Source organism: Salvia hispanica, chromosome 6 (genome assembly GCF_029641045.1).
Source record: "Salvia hispanica isolate PSC_SH4W2 chromosome 6, Shi_PSC_v1, whole genome shotgun sequence".
NCBI lineage: Eukaryota > Viridiplantae > Streptophyta > Magnoliopsida > Lamiales > Lamiaceae > Salvia > Salvia hispanica.
This window is the reverse complement of record NC_142697.1, coordinates 1,979,971-1,985,344: the sequence shown is the minus strand read 5'-3', so window position 1 is coordinate 1,985,344 and position 5,374 is coordinate 1,979,971. Positions and strand designations below refer to the sequence as shown.

The 5,374-nt window shown below is 38.6% G+C and overlaps 1 pseudogene across 1 annotated transcript; it reads right to left on the bottom strand.

Moving 5' to 3' along the window:
• LOC125205782 (zinc finger CCCH domain-containing protein 29 pseudogene) lies at positions 1-2,889 on the bottom strand (annotated as a pseudogene). The gene is made up of 2 exons (XR_016132944.1): positions 2,731-2,889; positions 1-2,217 (listed from the first exon to the last, which is right to left on the bottom strand). The product of XR_016132944.1 is annotated as a zinc finger CCCH domain-containing protein 29 pseudogene (transcript).
• Between the last annotated feature and the right edge of the window lie 2,485 nt (positions 2,890-5,374).

Below are 5,374 nucleotides of genomic sequence, written 5' to 3'. Positions count from 1 at the left end.
TATAGAAATTCAATCCTGACGTTTATTCATCGCTTTGAATATGAGAATTACATGAAACTACTCCTCCGATTCCCAAGTAAACAATATATTCATATCAAATAACAAAAAAATTAACTAATCATTTCCCAATCTAAAACTGATATTTCCATCAGTAAATCCTTGAGGCAACCGTTGCTAAAGATATGGTGTTAAAATTGTAAGAATCAGAAAGAATATGATCAACCTAAAGATCATCTCAAGCCACTATTCTGCTCCTGCTCTATGTACATTTGCTCGAGCCGGAGACGGGTAGACGTTGGCGTCTACCCACCGGCAGCCTGCCTCTGGTGCGGACTATACAGCCCCGCACCCCCCTGCCCCCTTGTCGGGGTGTACATCCCCGTGTTCCCACCAGCCGGGACGTCTTTCACCAGCGTGTTGACCCACGACACATCCGGCTCCCCTGCATTGGAACGAACGTTCGCACCGGCACTGTCTGATCGAAAACCGAACGAGGCTGATTTCCTAAGCCTGTTCACTTCTTCATCATTGAAGCCCCATTCTAGCTTCCCATCGGGAGCACCCCACTCCGAGTGATTCGGCGGCATGACACCAGCCGGCGAATTGGCTGTCGGCCCGTAATGATATCCACCGCCACCGCTGCGGTCGATGAAGCTCTGGCTCCGTTTCGCGAAGGCAGCTGACCGTGAATTCATGACCGCTGCAGCTACTGCAGCGGAGGAGTCAAAACCATATGCTGAGGGATTTCTTGATGGCGAGGACGAGACATTCGTCGGGTAGCTTGCTCGGAGCTGGTTCATATTCTGTCGAGTCGGGGATTGCATCTGCGAGCCGTTGATCTTCGGTGACAGTCCCTGCAACTGGGACAGCAGAGAAGGGTTAATGGATCCGTATACGTCGTCAAGGTTCGTTGGCGTAAGATCAGCCATTCGGGAGTATGGAGACGAGAGACTAGCCATCTCCTCAACCAACTGCTGCCCGTGTTGGGTCCGGATTCTGTCCAATCCGAGCATCTTCAGATCCAGATCAACGTCTCTCGCGCTCAAGGCCGTCTTCAGCCTACTCCCGGGCAGCTGCAGAGCAGGCGGTGTAGCAAGGCTCATCTTGTTCGGCCACATGTTTCCCCCCATCGGAGACGAGCAGGTAACGGATGGGGACGTTGGTGGTGTCGACGTATTACTAGTCATCATCAACGTTGTCGCCATGTCCAACGCAGAAAGAGTCTTTGGAGACGGCATGGCCGAGCCCGTGGAAGCATACAACGGGCGCAGCTCCTCGGGTTTGTGCGCGAAAAAGCACACCTTCCTCGAGCAGCCCGTCTCGTCCTTGCAAAGGCGAGTCCTATACTGCGCGGGATGCAGCCACGACTCGAAAACACCATGAGCATACTCGCATCCATCGCCCTTCCCACAGTTCCCCTTCTTGAACTCAGGGCAAGGGACGCAAGTGTAGTGATACTTCCTCGGATCACGCCTCCTCGCGTTCTCACCGGGGTGGACAAATGGACACTCCGTCCAGTCGTGTGAATAAGCCCTCGAGCAGGGCTTCACCTTAAAGGTATACATCCTAAACTCATCACTGCCATAAACACCATTGTTTATATCCGGTAACGATATATCAATCGGATACTCTTTCCTCTCACTCGCAGCCAATGGCGTCTTGCTCCCCTCTTCCTCCCCCTCGCTGCTCACCCCATTCAACAACATCTCCAGCTGCTTCCTCCTCGGATCTGCAGAGGATCTCACACACGGGGCAATGAGGTCACCGGGCTTCCTCCCAGAGACGTCCACAACGCTGCTGTCTGCAGAGGCAGCCATCAACAGCTCGACAACCTCAACAGAGGACCACGAGCCACCAGCTGCAGCGCAGTGGAGGGCCGTGGCACCATCAGAGCCACACGCCCTATTGACATCGACTCGACCAGTTGCGATTATATACCCCAAGACCTCCGTGCTCCCATACAAAGCAGCAATCATCATAGGGGTTCTCTCCTCATACCCCATCTTCTTCCACCCAAAGCTTCTCCCGTACCAACAACTCACTTCATCAACATCACAGCCCCCTTGCTCGACTTCGTGTACGAAGCCAGCCAAATCATCCGTGGCCGCTAATTCGAGCAGCTTTGAGCAATTCCCATGTTTCTCCACATGAAATCCAGCCTCCATCTCCAAATCAAAAGGGCTGCGTTTATTCTTTGAATCACTGCACATTCAAAACCTGAAATGAAAGAACAAATACACTTATGAATCACAAATCTACAACCAAATTATTATTGTAAATCAGATTTGCTTATAGCCTTGACATATATATACATATAAACAGTTTACAGATTCAAACATTTCTAGTTGTATTGACAGCCTGGTTCTGCTAATAAAAACAAATACTTACATATATTTTCTCGGAGAAACCAAAGATTTATCCAACCATACAGACAGGTTGTCGACAGAAATAATCTTCCCCAAATTTATCAAAACCAATTAACCAAGAAGCCCTTTACAAATCACATCACACAGCATAAAAACCCTAATTTCATACAGACCTAAACCAAAATCTTGAAACTTGAAACCAACAAATTCATCGAAAATAAACTAAAATTGGGATCTTTATCATCAAATTAAACAACCCACTGAAGCACCAAAGCAAGGATTCCAGATATAAAGTTCACAGAGAAATAAAGAAGAAGAAAGATCGAATCTTTAACTAGAAAATAGATAAGGTAGACTAACTAACCTTTATTAAGAAGAGGAATTTTGAGGGAGGAATTTGAAAAGCTACGAGGGTTGTGGAGTGATCCGAGTTGAAGTTATGTGTGTTGTTAGAGGCGGAGAATTGAAGCTTTATTTGAAAAAATTTCAGAAAAGGGATGAGAATTGGATGAAGGATGGTGTGACTTTTCTTCTTGATTCAGTTAATTTATTCCTCTCATTTCTCTATTGGTCAAAGTCAAATCTTCACCCTGGGACCCACTGGAACACCAATTCTTGTGCGGTTCAAATGCAAATGCAAATGCAAATGCAAATGCAAATGCAAATTCAAATTCAAATTCGAAATGAAATGAAATGAAATTCGAATGCAGATGAAGCACATATTCAAATTCAGAATGTGGGGTGGGCCCGACCGCCATAACGGGCTTGTCTCATCACCAGTGGCGCTGGAATCAGTTAAATAAGAAAAAATATTCAGCCGGCCATGTGTAGCACAGTATTAATATTTTATTTAAATACTCTTATAAATTAGAGTCCAATAATAGATCTATATCTTTGTCCAAAATATTTGATTCTACATAGGACATGTGTTAGCTTCGACAAAACATCTTACTCACAAAAAGTATTAAGTCAAAAAGAAATTCTCTTTGAGTTCTGAACTACAGTTTCAAATTGACACTTTAATCTTATTAATTTTTGGGCAGTGATTTATAGACGTAATGTCTCTATCATAATACTCTTATGTCTCTATGCTATAATTATATTTTATATGTGGACAAATATAACCAAACACTATTTTTGGATAAAATCAACTAGCAGGATCATTATGGGATGATCTAATTTCTATAATAAAGACTAATAAAGCTAATGGTGAAATTCAATAGAGTATATTATATACTCCCTCTGTCCCATTAGAAATGAAACGTTTTCCTTTTTTGTCTGTCCCATTAGAAATGAAACGTTTCTAAAAATGGAAACAATACTCTCTCTACTTTATCTTCTCTCTTACTTTACTCTCTCTTCATTAACTCACAAAACAACACTACATAAAATCCTGTGCCGAAAAGCAAACGTTGCATATTTAATGGGACGGAGGGAGTATTTTATATAGGAATAACATAAAAATAAATACTCAAAAATCAAACTAAAGTACTAATATTATAAAATACATAAAATTAAAATAATAAATTCAATTAGTATTATATTTATTTTGACTAAGGTTCGACAATAATTTTCCAAAAATTAAAAATTTGAATAAATTAAATTTTCAAAATTGAATAATTTAGAATAGTAAGTATGATATAAAAAAACCTACACCCAATTAGTATTAATATATTATACATATTTTCTTAATTTTATTTCATGATACAGTGAATTGAGCTAATAACTCAATTATTTATAAAGCAAAAGAGAAAATGCCTTGTAATTATTTATTTGATCGAAGTTCGATTGCAATGTTCTAAGAATAAAATATTTAAATAAATTAAAATTTTGGAAAGGAAAGAAGTAGTATAATAAAAATTACAAAATTCTTAAAATAAAAACTATAAAGTCAATTATTATTATTATTATTAATTTATTTAATGATATACTGAATGGAGCTTAAAACTCTAATATTTTATACTCCCTCCGTCCCAAGGAAGATGACCCCTTCTTTGGATGGCACAGGATTTTATGCAATTATATTTTGTGTGTAAAGAGGAGAGAGTAAAGTAAGAGAGATGGAATAAAGTAGAGATAAGTGTGTTTCTATTTTAAGTAATGGGTCATCTTGGTTGGGACAAATCAAAAAGGAAAGTGAATCATCTTCAATGGGACGGAGGGAGTATAAGAAAAAAGAAGAAAATAATATAGGATTAGTATTTTTATAAAATGGATTCATAATTTATTCATTAAGTTCAAATCTCATAATTTATTCCCTTAGTTTTGGAACATTAAGTTGAATAAAATATATATGAATAAATCTCCCATTTCTCTAATATTCTACTTCTTTAGGTATATATTTTAATTTTAAATCATATCTTCCACATTTATATATATTCCATAATTAAGCTACCACATCCTTATTTAAGATGTAAGGGCAAAAAGGTAGATGTAAAAAAGTGTAGATTTAATTAAAAATATAATATAATATAAGATTACAATTTTAACCTCATTATGGCATTATGGCTTGGAGACATTATGTCTCTAAAACATTTTTCTTAATTTTTTTTCCATAGATATTAATCTTTTATCTTTTAAACTTACCTCAATCACCAACTACAATAGATGAATCAAGTAGAATGCAATTTAAATTGAGGAAGAATAAGTTGGCGGTTAATATACATTCCAACAAATGAAAGCTTTACACAGTATTGAATGTATACAATTAAGCTGGACAATTATAGTGTACTAGTGTTAGCCAACGCGCTATGCGCGACACATAGTATTTTAAGTGATGGAGGTAGTAGTTCGTAACACATGAAAAAACTTATATTCGAACAACCTTAATTGTACAATAATAAGAATAGCAAAATAAAGAAAAAATAAATAATAAAATACAAACTCCAAATTAATGATTTATGCATATGCGTGAAACAAATGTGATAGTTTATGATCTTCATCTTCATTGCTTCCTTCCGTCATTTTGTTGTTTTAGGTGTTTTCTTTGCATGAAAACTATGGAGTTA